The sequence below is a fragment of the Pipra filicauda genome, unplaced genomic scaffold (genome assembly GCF_003945595.2).
Source record: "Pipra filicauda isolate LSUMZ 115617 unplaced genomic scaffold, ASM394559v2 scaffold237_size1200389_pilon, whole genome shotgun sequence".
NCBI classification, from domain to species: domain Eukaryota; kingdom Metazoa; phylum Chordata; class Aves; order Passeriformes; family Pipridae; genus Pipra; species Pipra filicauda.
This window is the reverse complement of record NW_024104351.1, coordinates 534889-552298: the sequence shown is the minus strand read 5'-3', so window position 1 is coordinate 552298 and position 17410 is coordinate 534889. Positions and strand designations below refer to the sequence as shown.

General features: G+C 35.6%; 1 long non-coding RNA gene across 1 annotated transcript in view; it reads right to left on the bottom strand.

The window, feature by feature from the left end:
• LOC120323334 overlaps positions 1–5173 on the bottom strand; it is a 36115-nt gene extending 30942 nt beyond the window's left edge. The window contains exon 1 of the long non-coding RNA XR_005563673.1: positions 4970–5173. This is a non-coding gene — a long non-coding RNA (uncharacterized LOC120323334). The remainder of the gene's footprint in view (positions 1–4969) is intronic.
• Between the last annotated feature and the right edge of the window lie 12237 nt (positions 5174–17410).

The window sequence follows — 17410 nt, the reverse complement described above, 5'->3', positions numbered from 1 at the left end:
AAGCTTGTTCTGCTTGGAGCTAGTTGAATCACACTGCGCTCTAGTATAGTCATGACAAGGTTACAGTAAAATAAAGGGGTATATAAATTTAAATTTTTCCTTCTAAAATTATGAGATTGTGGTGTGGGACTACTGTACTTCCAGTTAGGTTTTATTTCTAAGGGATCTCACAAAGGCTTCTCTGTTGAGAGTCTCTGCTTGAGTATACTTGAGTGTTACTGAGCAAGTCTCTTCACAATTCAGTGTAAGAATCAGCCTGCTGCTAAACAGGCCAGAGTATCTTTCATAATGAAAGAGTCACAGTCTAAGCCCAGTCATGGGCTTTCCCTTTTGCTGACAGGAGAAGCAACTCAACACTTCATGAATTTAATTGCTAATAAGATTTAAAGAAATTCTCACGTTTTCCTATGTGAGTATACTCAGTTCCCATTAGCCAAGTCACTGGAAATTGGCATCACTCATTTTTAAAGAGCTATTTATTTTCTGCAGCCAGGATTATTTGGCTGGTTTCAAACTTCACTTTGTATTTCTCGTTTTAGACTTCCCTTTGCTTGAGACCACTATTATATGCACATTTCAGCTTCATGTTTCTAGTGACCACCCAGTGACAAGGAAAGTTAAACCTCCCTCTGAAACTGGAGTGCTTTTAAGAACTTTGCATTTTGGCTTAAACTGTTCTAATTCTGCTATCAGAATCTTTAACCTGCTCTCTTCCAAGGTTCTTGCTGAAGTGTGAGATGATTTACACTTTTATTTCTCAAGTTCATACCTGTAAATGCATTAATATCTTTTTGTTTAGTCTAATGCTATTCATTTTACCATCACATCCATAATGACTGTCAGATAAAGACTGACTCTCTTCTAGTTCCAACCCTCCTGCCATGGGCAGGAACACCTTCCACTGAACCAGGCTGCCCCAAACCCCATCCAACCTGGCCTTCAATCCTCCAGGGATGGGGCATTTACAGCTTCCCTCTCTCACATCCTCACAGTAAAGAATTTCTTTATTGTATCTAATCTAAACTTACGCTCTTTCAGTTACGTGCCCCTGTAAAAAATCCCTCTCCAGCTCTCGTGAGCACGCTTTAGTTACTGGAAGGCTGCTCTAAGGTCTTCCCAGAGCCTTCTCTTCTCTAGTCTGGACAACCCAATTCTCTCGACCTGTCCTGGTAGGAAAGGTACTGTAGCCCTTTGATCATCTTTGTGGCCCTCCTCTGGACTTGTTGCCACAGGTCCGTGTCCCTCCTATGATGGGGAACATTTCTTCTCTCTCTTCCATGTCAGGTACGTAGCAGTTAATCTGGATTGGTTGCAGCATGACCATCACTGTCTTGATTTTTAGAATTAATAAAAATAAAAATAAAAAAACCCCAAACAAACAAAAGAGGCATTACAGGCTTTGCCTCAGATCAACCTGCTGAGAATAGCTGGATAAAAAAAGAAAAAGAGAAGATATAATGAAGAATTTTCGTTTCTGAAAGCAGTTCTTTTATGACAGTGTAGTGCTTAAAGGGCAGAGGGGCCTCAACAGGAATACAAATAAGAGGCCCAGGGGACAAAACCTCCAAAAATGTGGTGCAGGTAAGAGAAGATACTATTTCTTTGCCCACTGAAGTATCCTTTATAGGGTCCATAGTGTCCTTGTTCCTCCTTAAGAAGGTAGTTAAGTGCCTTCAGAATTAGGCTGAATATGAGTGGTTACTCAATATGAGTTTACAGGCTCCCAGGTCAAAGAAGTTTCATCTATGCTTCAGTCTATTTTGTGGTCTGAAAATATTTTTTTTGTATCTATGGAAAATGTCATAAAACATTAAGTTTCACACATGATTTCTTAGATTTAAATTTACCACTTAAGCAATAATCTATCATGTTTATCAATAGAATGTATTGTTTGAAATGTTCTACAAATTAGTGATAAATAAATTCAATTAATTATCCTTATTTAAAACCTTATGCTCATTTAAGTCATTTAGGCTCCAAATCAAGCTAAAACCTCAGACATTATAAACAATAATACAACAATTCAGATTCTAGAACAATAATTCAATGAATATTTATTTTAAAAAGGTGACATTTATTAACTCAGAAAAACCTCCTTATTATTATCAAATTTTACCAACAGTGCAGTTATTATATAACTTGCCGTTGCTTAGCACCTTTCTACTTTAAAAAAATCTATTTTTTTGTTTTATTTTGAGAAGTCTTTGAGCATAGATCAAATGAAAAGAGTGAAAATTTCACCAGATTGTAATGACTTAAATGATCTCGTAGTTGGACAGAGGACATACACGTATGCTAGGACTCCTCTGAGGTGCTTTATGCAAAAGAGTATATATGTACCAGGATGAGATTTCAGAAGTTTGGATTAATGTATCGATGCTTGCAAAACCTTTGGCACCTACCTTTGAATGAGGAAAAACTTGCACCATATGGTGTGACTACTGAAGAATGCCTAAAGGAAATATATCTGCTTCCAAGACTGATCCTGCTGTAATTGTCATCATCCATTCCCCTCTTAGAGGTAGCAAGGGAGAAAGGAAAAAGCCCGTGGAGTGAACTTTACCTTTCTGTCCACAAATACATTTTTTTCTCCTAACAGAGATTTCAATAAAAATGAAATCTGATAAATAAATGCATGGAGATTATCTTTTTTCTCTATCTCTTTTAACAACTCTGTTGTCACTATTATTCTGCTTAAAACTTTGTCATTCTGCAGTTCCCCGTATGTAAAAAAACAGAAGATTTTAGAAGCCTGTTCCTGGGCTGAACCATTTGCTGTTTCATCTGCTTACTCATTCTTTTTCATTGTAAATTATCTCCCTACACACACATACATGCTCACTATCCCCTGTCTAAGCTTGATAAAGTTATCATTAGCAGGTAGGGGAAAAAGATGGGGAAAACTGAGTAATTACCATCCTTTATTAAATTATGCAGCATTAATTAATTGACTGGGTAATTCAGAGAGTGTGTCTGCTCATATCAGAAAGGTGTTTTTCAGTTCAGAATGGTACCTGTTTCACAACAATAAAAAAATTTTATAGTGTATGGATTATGTCACAAAAAGAGAGGTGTTTTCATCTGTCTCCCTGCCACTTGCATGCCAGAAATAAAAAGCAAACATCACTGTGCCACAATCTCTGCTGGACAAAAAGGCTGAAATAAATTTTGCAATTGAGTTTGATAGCAAATGTAATAATTCAGATACATTTTAAAGGCAGGGGAGATTAATTTGGTTTCTAAAGACTGGTATTTTGTGATGATGTTGTTTCACTTTTTGTGATGTCCAAGCTTATTTTGCTTGCACTAAGAGAGAAAAAAATGGCTTTGACTGATCCTAGTATTAGTTTGCAATCCATCAAAACACAGACTACTCTTATTTCTGCTGGAAATAAATTGAAGTATATAGCTTCTTATTCTAAGAAGCACTGAATTCTTGTGCATGAAAAATACCACCATGGGTTTCCTTTTGGTCTTGTAGGTTGTAGGCCTGGATCTACAATTACACATCATTGGTTCAAATGTGGCAAACACCTGAAAATGAATCCTTTTGCTTTGGTTTCACAGTGTCAATATTTGCATGATATATTACTAGGCATTTGAAGCAGGTGAGAAAGTTGCTATAGCATTAAAAACAGATGGACTTTTTCTCATCTAAAATACCACCATTAGAAATAGTCTGTAAGTCTCAAAGGGACTATTAAAATCAGATTTCATTTAAATAAAAAAGGAAAATTAAAGTACTTTCAGCAATATTGTAGTACATTTCAGGTAAAGGAACAGAATCTCATCAACTGTTAGTACATGATTTGCTGTTCACAAAAACTGTAATGTATACTGTATATCTATACATATGTATAGCACAAATATATATACATACATATATATATATATACATATATATATACATATACACACACAGGTAGATCATACTAATATATGTATGCTGCAAAATACTGTAGTGGCAATGAATAGGGAAGGGAGTCAATAACCAGAAGCAGAATGTACGTCTTTACTAAGTTGATCGAAGGGAACACAGTGCCTCCCTGTCAGTCACCAGACTTTCCAGGAATGGCTCCTGCCCTCCAGATGCCAGAGCTGCCAAGACTATCCAGTTACCTAATGAAAACATATGTAAGTTTTTCTTATTTGTTTTTAAAAAGATAGCCTGTGAGCTTGCAGCTTCCAGAAATTAGTTTCCAGAAGGATTTTATGAAAATAGAAACTGTAAGTGACTTTCATTTCCGAATTTGGTTTTCTAATGTCACCAGTAGTATGCACAGTGGATAAAATATTGAATATAATACAGTTTCCCCTCTAAACAGCTGGACAGTGAAATGGCTCTAGCAACTGAGAGAGTAAAATATTTTGCTTTGCTTTCAAAGGTTTGTTCTTGTAGATAATTGAAAATTAACTCATAACTTCCTTTCTTTCTATAAATTTTGAGTGTTTTAGAGTAACAAGCTACTTTGATGTTTTCTACCCTCTTCTCTGCCCATCCCCTACTTCTGGAGAGAAATTTTAAATAAAGAATTTGGATTATAAGTCATGTTAGTTCAGCTTGAGCTTGTTTCTTTCAGACAATTTCTTTCACAAAACCAAAATCTCTAAGGGAACCCCCAAGCACTGCAACTTCAAGGCACACACAAGTCCTCGTTATTGTTAGAGGCCCCGCTGCCCCTCACACAACCCCTATTAAGAAGTCTGAATGCTGCCTCTGGCTCTTCCTTTTACATGCCAGTCAGCTTTCTGTTTAGCCAGGGAAAATAAAAGGAGTGAGAAATATGCAGGAATTCTGTAAGTTGTTTGCATTCCCCTGAAATATTTCTTTAGCTGAAGGGAATCAAATCAATGAAATATAATGAAACCATATGCTCATTATTTCAAAATAGAACAGCTGCTTCAGGGCGTATTGAGAAGATTTATTAATTCTACCAGCACTGCTCATTAAATCTAGGTATCTCCATACCTGTCTTCCTCAACAAAAGTCCTCGATAGCAAAATCACCCCTGTGGAGTTCAAACTGATGTTCATCTTGGCATTCTTCCTCTATTCTTTCAGGGTAAAGAAGACAATATGCTGAGCTGATGCTGCTGGAGAAGTGGAAAAAATCATCTATGTGGAAAAAGCTATCTAGCGTGGGTACAGTTTGGAAAGCCTGTAAGAGGGATGTGTGTTGGCAAAGACTGATTCTGCCTGCTACGGACCGTATGTGCATTTAATTGAGTTTGCAAGTTTCCAGGCAGAATGCCAAATGGACAGTCTACCATCTGATAAGAGCTGATGAAGTTTTTCCCCTCTTGTTTTCTCACAAGCTTTGGTTTTATAGAGATTTTGAGAAGTAAAAAAAAAATCTGTCCTTCTCCAGGACTGATACTGGGATGTGTATAAGTAATCAAACAAATATATTGCAGAAGTTCAAAATACCAGATAACTAAGAGGTTATACCTTTAACTGTAATATTGAATCTTGAATAAAATATATAAATTAACATGTGTGCCTCTCCAGCAGTATTATCTGAGTCACAGTTGTTCTCATGTTTTTCTCTTCTAAGGACAGGGAAATAAATTAACTCACTTCCAGTTTTAAAGTACAGGAGCTGGAATAGGCTCAGGAAAAGAGAATTAAGTAAGACACTTCGCAAAACCAAAGTAGACTGAGGGGCTGTGTTTGAACAGATGCTGCCAGCTGATTTCCAGACCTTAGTATGGTCTGGGAACACCTCGTTCCAGGCACTGCTGCATGTCTGCACTGTTGAACAAAGAGGTCAGGAGCCACTTAAAGAACTAGGTACCTGTTGTACAGTTATTAGCTTGCTTCTTGACTCTTTGTGGAGGTGATCCAGCTTCCTCCTGTCACTGGCTCTCCCCAAGCCATACTTGCCACAGAGCAGTGTGGGACAGGCCGTGCACAGTGTGGTCATGAGTGTTTGTGTTGGTGTGAATTATCCTTTTGGCATTTCCCCTTCTGGTTAGTACAGAGCTGCTGGATCTCATGACAAGACCTGGAGGAAACACACTAACCACTCTCATGAAGACTGCTCAAAAGTTTTCATGATTAAAAGAATAAGATCCCCATAAGGGCGAGGCACAGTATCTTCCGTGAGAGAAAATCATACAATCCTGCACCAAACTTTTTTATTATGCAGAATAGAGGTGATATAAGGACTGATGTTCTTTGTGCAGTGATAATCAGATTCTCAATGTTTAGGTTGTGGTTTAAAAAACTTTTCCAGGAGGTCCTTAGAGCAGAGTACATAAAAAGCTGGGAATTCTCAAATTAACTAGGATATGGTCACCACACTAGGCATTTTCACTGGTATATTCAGCTCTCCAAGGAGAGCTCTCTTATTCATAAGGTGTAAATTTGGCTATTTGGATGGCTATGCAGCCTGAAGTCTGCTGACCAAATCTCTCTCACTGACAGACAGAATTTCAACCATAATCCAAATTTGCTGGCAATACTCAAAATGAAACAGTAGTAAGGAAGGTTAGGCCCAGAGTATAAAGTAGTCTGAAGAAACTAGAGGATGGTAACCCATAAAAAACAATGAGCAGAGCTTAGATTTTACAAAATACATAGCTCACATCTCAGGGAACAGAGAAAATAAAGAGCAGATGCACAAAACCAAGGGTCAAAGATGCACCACAAAGCTGCACCTATCCATCACCCTGAACTTAAGCTGTGTGTCCTTGTAAACCTCTGCTGATATTATAGTTTGATGCTGTCACCCAACAAAAGAATTGTACAAGAGAATTGTGAAGCTGAGAAGTTGCTTCTTGGTTGGTTTCATACTCTACACGGTGGTATGTGATTTGAAAGCATTTTAAAACAATGGCTCAAAGCGTCCTTGATGTTTCTATTATAACAATATTGAGCACCACTGTAATAATAGCCTTGCTACCTGCAGCTACAGGTATGCTTTCAAGAGCAGAAAAATAATCTAAAATAGTCTAAAATTTTTAAACCTCTTGGCTTTGGGTATAATTTTTCTAGAGCAAAAGAGAGTCATAACATAAAAAAAGGGAACAGAACTGTGTTTGTAGTGAACATGAGTAAATTGAATGTGGGTATGAAAAGAAAAATGTAATGCATTCTTGAGAAGAAACAGTAGCATGGGTACATTTCACTAAATTCTTCTTACTAGTCATTAATTAGCCTGTGCTAACTGAGGGGGAGGGGCACAAATGCAGTCATACCTTCTTGCTTCTTAAATAAAAGAAGTATATTCACAACAAATTTGTTAATTTTTCAGACTTTGCTACTAGGTTTGGTTTCTATAGCACTGTCTGAGATTGCAACACGGTTTATGAACCTCTATACAACCATGGTCAAATGTCTCTGAAAGTCGGGATCAAACAGATTTTTGCTCGCAAAGAAGAAAAATGTATATTGTTCTCTTATAATTTTTATGACAGAAATATACTGCAGTCCATTTTTGATTGAGGTCAGTATTTGACACAGCCTTGTAGGAGATTTTCCTATTCATTGGCACAGTAACTGGGAAACTGTAAAGAATATCCCAAGGATATTCTTTTGCTAAGGAAGAGCAAAAAAAAAAACTAAACAAATCACATTTTTGTATCATCTGCTCAAAAAAAAACCATGTCTGGCATGAACTCTCGTAACAATAGTCATTAGGAAAGAGACAGCAAAAAAGCAAAAAGAATGTAAAGTTCATCTATGTTATTATGCCTGTGGATTACATTTGCTATAAGCATTTCTCTGAGATTTTGATTGATAGTAGGGGAAGCCGTCAGCCAGCAGCTATGTATGAAGGATAAGGGCCTTGAGAATACTTTAGGAGATTTCAAGAACCTCAGCTATATTTCATACTGATTATTCAACACAATGGATGCTTAAGTGATTTTTGGTCACCATCAATACATATTTGAAATACCTTCAATGAAGGTAAAATGTACACTATTCAGTGGAGTTGAGCAGATTTTATCCTGTTAAACTCAGAAATGTAAAGCTGATGGGACATCACAGAGTAATAAAAAATATACTGGAACCCATTTTAGTTGTGCTTATGTTTAAGGAAATCATTGGTCGTGTTGTTCATTCCTTAGTTAATTTCAAACACACTTTGTGAATACCTAAATATCAAGAGTTTCTAATTGATTTATCTAAGAATTCTTTATTTATGTGTTCTTGGAGAGAGTTCATTGTTAGCAGGTTCTATTTTCTTAGTTGATCTTTTATTTCTACAGAACATCTTTCCTGTGTTTTGAAGAAAAATACAAGTTTGAATCTGTCCAGGACTTATTATTCCTAGAAAAGACTCAGCCATTGAAAATAGTCAAGAGTACTAAGAGAGTACTACAGATTGTAGCTTAAGAAAAAGTCCTACTGATAAAAATCTAATAAAAAGAAACCTAAGGTTTCCGAGAAAGGATTGGAATAAAACCAAGCACAGTAACTCTGAGATTTGTACACTGGTGAAAATAAGATATTTTTATTTGTTCAAAAGACTTCCTTTTTTCCCCCCCTCTGTTTTATCTCAACACTCCTCTCTAAGAGCATTCAATGTGAAAGTTAGCTTGCAGTAATTTATCTTCTTGGAAGTATTGAAGCCCAAGGTACTACTGCAGATATTTAGCAAATTTTTAAGGTTATAGAGGTTCTTGCCCAAAAACATACATCCTCAATTTCTCATAAGTACTCTAAAACAAAAATAGGTGACAGAGTCAAAATTATTTTAAAGAAAACATCAAGGTAGAAACACATAAAATTTTATTTTCCATAAAATGTCAACATTAAATAAACATTTCCTCTATTGTGTCCCTATTTTTCATTTTTGAGTAGTTAAATTCTGAACTGGTACAGTGGTAAAATTACTCATGTTTGTTATGGTATTATATTATTTTAAATCAGTTATGTACAATGAAGTTTTATGACTGTTGAATTCCTTCCTCTGGCTCCATCTTCATCTCAGCCTGTTCACAGTGGCTACTGAGAACATCTAGTGAAAACTCTGCAAACAGAAGGCTGGGATATTTCACATCAGAATCAGAATTCACCTAGAGGTGTTGAGAACTATGTTTAAAAAAAACAAACCACACATAAACACAAAGAAACCCACCATAAAAAAACCCAACAACAAACAATAGGCCGTGGGGTGGAGAAGTAGGGTCAGAAAAAAAGGATGAGACCTGCAAAAGAACTGACAAGACTAACAAGAACTGCAAATCCAAAAGCATACATATTTGAGCAAATAACATAATATAAAATATTATATACATCATAAATATTTTCCATAATTACACCCTATTTCCAAGTGTCTGCAACCATCAAGAGCTACACTAAAAAAAATAGTCAGAGATTAGTGTCTTTAGGCTTTTGTTTCCTCCTCTGTTATCCAGCCAAAGCAACTACTGTTTCTACTACAATGAATGGTCAAAGAAGGCAAAGAATTGTATGACAGTCTTTTTGCTAATTATTTTACCTATGAAGATTTACATAAATATTTCCTTCCTTTACTTACTTCCTTTTCCTTACTTCCTTCTTCCAGTGAAGTTACTCAGTTTCAGTGAGTAACTTTAGTAGCAAGAAATATAAATCTGAGTGATAGGACAAAAATTTGGTGAAAACTTTAGAATAAAAGGTGCAAATCAGTATATTTTCACCAAAACCAGATTTCTTCAAAAGACTGTTCCTAGTTAGAATGTAATGGGTCCAAAAGACTGTGACATGATCTTATAGTATCTCTCCAAAATCATTCATTTTTTAATATGCTATGAATTCTTTTCAAAGAAGAAAGGTATTTGAGGACATAGGGTGCTTTGCAAATCAAACAGTATCAAGCACTTTGCTCAAAGAATAGACACGAACAGTGTGTACAAATGGATATCAAACTGTCATCTCCAGACAGGTAGTTCTGGCTTTGCACAACATGATAGCCCATCCCTGATAGCATCAGATTCTCTGAAGTAGACTTTTAACTGATTCTTGATTGCACAATCAAAAATGAACAGATTTTTTCAGCATATTTTACTTCTGCTTTGTAAGAGTCACTCTGGTCATCTGCCTCTTGGTAGGCAATCATCTTCAGACTGCTGTTAGTAGTGTTTGAACAGATTAGATCAAACTGCTTTGAAAATAAAGAAAAAGTGTCAAACCTTTTCTAGGAAAGAGGGAGATGGAAATATTTTCATAAGGTACAGAACAAAAGCGTGAGGAATTGGGAGATCAGTAAACGACTCTACATTAAGCCCAGATACTAATGATGATTCCAGTCTCACATGAGTTTTACTAGAAACATGCACATGTCTCCTAGGTGAGGTGTGCATATCCGGTGGGGATAGTTAGGGCAATATGGGCACTTATTGCTCCAGAGCACAGAGTGTAGATGCACTCTGTGTCCCATAATATGATTCCTGAACATTGCTGCTCTTCTTTCCACAATATGATGCTGGAGTGCAGAATTAAAACCTGAAAGGACCCATGGATGTAGTGTAGCAACCTGGTAAAAGAGTTTCTGCTGGTGAAAACAAGTTTTTACATTTCTTCTCTAAAAATTTAGATTGATTTTCTACTTTCCATGTCTTATTCTTAGGTCTTCAGATTTGAAGTAAGCCATGAGTTTTTTTTTTTTTTTTGAGTATGCCTATATTTGCTCAGCACATATGAAGGAATTGTTTTATCACCCTTCCACAGATCATAATTCCCTTTAGCATTTGGCTATATCTAGAGCAATAATAACAAAAGAAATCAAGGAAAAAAAACCCTTAGAATATCTAGATAGTGAACAGAACCATTAAAACTTAGGTAGGGTCATTTCTAACTGAGGTATGGTTAAACACTTGTTTGAGTAGTACTAATTTTATGTTTAATTTTAATATTAGTTTAATATAAGTTTTTAACTTAATATATTAGATCTTTCTATCACCATATGTCAATACTAAATGGGTTTTTCTGAGAAAAAATCTATAGAAAATAAATGCAATCTTTACAGAATACAGATGATTTAAGCTAGAATGTGTTCTGAACAAATTCTTTCATGATATATATAAAAAACTGCATTAACTTTAATAGCTCTAAGTGATTTGGACATGGAATTTATTAAATACGCATGTCAGTAGCACAGAGCATTGTGTCAGGGGATAGATCAATACAGAAGAAAAACAAGAAATCTCGAATTATTATCGAACTACTTATGACTTTTAGATCTTATTTGCTGATTCCCTTTGAAGACTTGATTGAGTTTGATGCTGTTTAATTTACGAAATATGATATAATTCTAGTTCATAATGGTGTGAAAACTGGGAAAATAAGTGGTGCATAAGTGAAGGAAAATACATTTATTTTTTCTTCACTTTTGGTATTTCACTGCTGTTGCTCTATTGCAATGAAGATGTTAGACAGCTTTAAAAAAACTTTTCAATGTTTTCATGGCCTATTCATAGCTTAGCAACAACATTTGTTTAGGAGTCTAAAAATATTTTTAAAATACATACTTTGAATTTTGTACTAAATGTTGAAGAGCAAGAGAACATATGGGCAGGCGCTTTATGAGTCTTTAGACTGCTACCGCTAAAAATTGCATATGGAATTAAATTGTGCACAGATGAGACTTAATACAGTTAAAATTTTGCAAGCAATGTGTAACTGTAATATCCCTTGATATAAAAGAGAATGGTAAAATAAAAAAGATAAACTAACCTTTAAATTATTTATAAATTATAATTTTTTGGATGTATTTATAATCTTGATTTAAATGAAATTAAAAAATCAACTAGCTACTAGTTGTCCCACCATTACTGCAAAAGTTGTGGGATTCTTTGGTATTGTCTTTTTGGTTTGTTTGGGGGTTTTTTTGTTTGGTTGATTGGGTTTTTGTTTTTTGTTTCTTTGTTTGTTTCTTTTTGTTTGTTAGTTTGGTTTTTTTGGGGTTTGGTCCGGGATTTTGGAAGTTTGTTTGTTTTGTTTTTTTTTTTCTTTTATGCGTTAGGCATTCAAAGTGTCAGAGCAGGGGAAAAATAAAATTAAAAACAGTGAAGTATTACATCAGGATCCAAGAATTCTGGGTACTGCCACAGACTGTGGTAGTATCTTGACTAAATATTTTAGAATTCTTTCCCTATGAAACAAGACAACAGTGCTTTCTTACTGTAGAGTGATGCTGTGAGTTGATTTGACTGTATGGTAACGAGGGATAACACTGATTCTTTACTGGTGAAAACTTTTATAGAAGCATCATAATTCTGTAAGGCACACATTTCTTCATAAGAAGATATTAAATACTTCAAGAGTGATATTTTTAAAAAAAATATTTATAGATTTTTTTTTAATCCAGGCTATATCTAACCACAATGTTATTTTCACTTTTATTTCATTATTACTTCTGTCAGCTCAGTTTCTACTATGAACAGTTGTCAACTTTAAGAGAAAATCATCCAGCTGATTTACTGCATAATTTGGACTCAACATTTGTATTTAATCTAAGGACAGGTGCTAAAAGGTGCTGTGACCTTTCATCTGCAGAAAGTACATTGTTTGTTTATGTGCTGTGATTTGTTTCTGAAGAAGGCAACCATTAATAGCAACTATAATTTAAACTGGTTAATTAAAGGATAACCAAACTAATTTGCATCCTAAGGGCTAAAGTGGTTATAGTCTTTGGTTTCCTTTTGAGTCTATTTAGAAGAAGAAGGAAAATGGAGAGGGCTGAGTTTAGCTAATGAATATTTACACAGCTAGGAAAACGGTCTTTATTGAAGGGAACCAGAAACTATAAAACAGCTACAGTGTTGCTCTGTAGCAACAAATACCACTGCGTCAGAACAGCTGCAGACATTTTTAAATAGTAAAACTACATAAAAATCTAGGCATTTTGGCCTTCAGCTCCACATTTTATTTCAGCTCATAACTTTTTCCTCTTAGACCAGCTATTTCCTTTTGTTAAACTGACATTAAGAAGCAAAGTCACACAAGCAGACACATTCAGTCCCATAATCTCATTCCTTTCCTCAATTCTTTTTCTTTTTCTTTTTTTTTCATGATCTGTTCTTCCTTCCAAGTCTTTGCATCATCAGCACTCACATCAGCGAGCTGCTTCCTTGGCACAACTCCTGGAACATGTCCTTCAGATGTCAGCGTCTCCCAGCAGCTATATGAAAAAATAAACTGGCTGGGTTTTTTTCACCTCTTTATTTAATTTCTCTACAGTATGCAATTGAGCAAAAAGATAAATAGCTAGTCATGCACACTCTTCAGGTATGGAATTTTAATCACTATCTAAGTATCAAGAACAATCTTATTAAGGCAAAAAAATAGGGTGCATTGTATTAGGAAAAGATTCCTAAATTAGTGCTTTGCACAGCAGGGGTCATGACCCCAAGGAAGACCATGGCAGATCACAGCAAAGGACTTACTAGGGATTTCTTTTTATCTGTTATTTAAATGAATGTTACAGCTTATATAAAACAACTGTGATGCAACACACAATCATTGTCATCTTATAGAAGGGAATTGTGGGACATGAAGTCATACTAAAAAAAATTAAAAGGTGCAACAGTAGACTTTCTCAATATATTAATTTTTAAAGTGTCATGAAATATATCTGACTCAAAATTATTGCACTTAATTTACTGAATTGACAAACTTTTCTTGCATGGATTGAGAAACTGTGAGTCAAGCATTGTGTGAATTGAACCATCAGGCATATGTATACTGCAGGAGGATCGCTCTAGTTTTTATCAATCTTGTAGTGAAAGATCAAATAAAACCTAGCTTGAAAAAAAATGTTAAGTTGAAAGAAAAATTCAAGAATATTTCTATCTCTGAATTCTTTGAACTCAAGAATGGTCTAGTCCAGGTACAAATTGATCAGCCAAATTCCTACTAGACCCATGAAGGCAGACATGTCAAGACCATCTTTTCATGTCTATATTCTCATGGATTCTGCTTCACAGGAAAGGAGTTACAGTGCCTGTACAGTAAGGAGAGCAGATAGTGGGCAAAAGCAAAGGCTGTGTTGAATGTATGAGATCAATGAAAGATGGTGGCGACACTTACACAGACAGCTGTGCCTCACCGTATGTTGCCCTGCCCTCATATCGCTAGATCTAAAATTCAGGTAAAGGATGCCAAAGAGGTGGATACAATAAATTTTATGGAAAAGGAAAAACATTCTGAGAAGGGAAAGTCAGACTGCTTCCTATCACTTGCTGTCATGAATCAATTACGTGAAACAATACATCTGAAATTATACTTCAGATTTTACAAAGCCAGTGTCATTTTCCATGATCTGATCACTTTAGTATTAGGATTTTTGATAGGATGTACAGATAAGTCAGAAACAGAGGAAAAAGTGACTAATCCTTGCTGCATTTGATCTGTTTCTGTTTCTCTATCTGCCATGCATAAATAAAAAACTACACAAACATCAGAGCTATTTGCAATTGCAGAAGTCACCTGGGAGTTGGAGCTTTTGAGGGAAAGCCAAAGAATGGCACAGTGAAAAGCCAAAAGAATTGAAGAGGAGAATTAAACTGGTAACTTAGCATAGTCCTTTCTTCCGTCTTTTTTAAGAAGAAAATTGTCAACATAAATCACACTTTGGGCTTTCTGTTTATTTTCTTGAGTTGTTTATATCATTAAAATGTAATATGCAAAATAAAAAGGAAAGATAGTAAATTAAAGCATGAGAATATATTCTAGCTTAGTTTTCTCCAGAAAAAATCTAGGTTTTCCTATCTAAAAACACCTTGGAAAATAAAGCATCACGTAATAATTAGATAAATACAGAATTGGGGACTAATTTGAAAGATATACTGGTATTCTGAAAAAAAATTTTACTGAAGACCTATCCACAGACTCCTGCCATCACCTTTCCCAAAGCAAGTGCTATGTACACTGCGTTGTGCTAACAATTAAAGCTTAGTCATAAAAAATAATTATGACCATTTTTCAGAGGAAGATAACAAGATGAGCTTTAAATTGATTAAGGACATTTGATTTCAAAAAACATGAAGACTGGAGACGATCTAGAAAAAAAGAAAATAAGATTTTAAACCAATGACCATGTTAAATAGATAAGATGGATCTTTGTGGCTTATTTGAAACACTTTGAAAACTGTGGCAATATTTTTTTAATCATTTCCTGCACAGCAAATTATGAACCCTGGTATAAATTTTCCATATGTAAGGAGACTTCCTCAAGGAGGGATTTACACTGAATGGCAATACGACTTACCCTAACACTTCTAAAGGTCTTCTGTGAATTTTAACCCTGAACCTGTGGAATAGATCTGAACACAAAACTAAAGATATACAGACTGTATTTGGTCTATTCTGAAACTGATAAGGAGGTGAAACACACTTGGTACTTTCTGTGCTGGCAACAGGCAGTTGCATTAGGGCAGAGTCTGATCATAATCAGCCAGGGTACCAGCAAAATATGAGCACTGCAGAAGTAGCATCTGCTTCTGGTTTAGTATGCTGAGCTTTATTGTCTTACCATTAGGCTTCATAAATTCTGGTTGGTTACCTTAGCAATGAGGTAGATTTATCCAGAAATCACAAGAAAACAAATGGCCAATAGTTCAAATAAGATGCCCAGAAAAACAAATCATTATTGCATCACAGGAACATATTTCCATGTATCTGGAGTGGAGCCCAGCTGAAAGCAAACAGAAGCTGAGTAATTCTGGCACAGAAGGAACCTATGAAACATTAGTCAAACTGATGCTGAGAAGAGGAAGTTGAAAGAGAAAGGTAAGCAGAAGATATATGCTGGTAGACACTAAAATAATTTTTGAAAATATTCTACCTTAATGCAAGTGAAAGCTATATCTGATTAGTTAAATGACCTGTGCTCTTCTTTCTGTCGTTGGTTTTAGACACCAGCTTGATAGCACCAAAGGCATGGATAGACTTGTCTGGTGGATAGGGACAGCACTAGCAGAAGGCTAGTGACAATCACCTGCTTTCAAGGTAAAGAGCTTGTGCCAGATTTCTAGGTGGAAGCCAAGAGCCAAAGTCAGGGGATGGAAAACACGGCAGTCATTGGGAACTCAAGCCAGGAATCAAGAGCTGCTCAGAGAAGCAAAGCAATTGTAGGAAGCTGAAGTTAAAAGACATGAAATAGAGCCACACAGAAAAGTAGACAAAAACTTTGGTTTGGAAATCTAATAAAATATTTTGAAAGCTCAGATCTTCCAGGTGGGGCCATGGCTGAGCAGAATTGATAAGAGAAGGAATCTTGTCCCTAATCCACAATCGGTAGTCAAGAGAGTAGTTAGTTAATCAGTTTGGTTAACAGACAAAAAATAAATCTTTGCCCTTCTGTGGTAGTGAAGAGTTGCATAAGAATACAATTTCTGGCTTTGTGTCCACTGGATAAAAAGCAGTCACCATGCATTCCTGTTTTGAAGTCTATATCTGTCTTACCCATGACTTGAATTACAATAATGTTATTGGGTGTGACATTAAGCTGATGCCTTACTATGAAAAATTGACACAATCCCGATCAATATACATAGGAGAAATCTGAAAAAAAACCCAAACCCATAGCATATAGGGGAGAAAGTCACCAATCCCATTTAGAGACATGGAACTGAAGTACATGTGAATTTCCACAATCACAACCTGTATCTGTGGCAGAACTAGAGATGAGATGTCCTGCATGTGAGGAAGTGCTATTACTACAGTCAAATTACCTCTTTTTGAGACTGTTATTCTCCAGTCATTGAAATACATATGTTGCTGTTGACAAAAGAAGGCAGTGATACCACAAGATACATTATCCTGGGTTGATAGGCAGAACATGCTAAGCATGCTGAAGTTAGGCTCCATTTTCTTAGAAGGACAGCAAGGCAGAAAAGTGTGTGTGATGCTATGAATTGTTTAGCAGACCTCTGAAAGGTGGAATAAGAGGGAGAAAGAAAGAGTTGCAATTTTATGGTTACATCATATTAACTGGAAGAACTGACTGAAAAGCACACAACTAGGGAAAATAAAATAGATCAAATTATTTTACAGAAATGAGTAATAACCAGTTGTTACAGTGTTCTGTTTGGGTTTTTTTTCCTGTTGATTTTTGTGTTGCTGCTGTTGGTGTGGTTTTGTTCTGTTTTATTTTGCTTTGGTTTTTAGTTTGCATTAACTCATGACTTCACTTCCTTGATCTAACACCAACTCCCTAAAAAAAGAACCAGCCATATGCATCTTTGAATACTGAGCTTTGCAGGTCAGCATTGGTAACAGAATCTGCAGTGAACAGACATGTTGTCAAATGCTTCTTGTCATTTTATGAGTCTCTGCAAATAACTCTTAAGGTTATTCAAGGAAAAACAGGCATATTGCTCTTATTGCTCTTTATTTTATTATGAAATATTAAAAGAGTATTTTTCAGGATCCAATAAAATATACATTCACACTGCAAATCTTGAAACTCTGTTAAAAG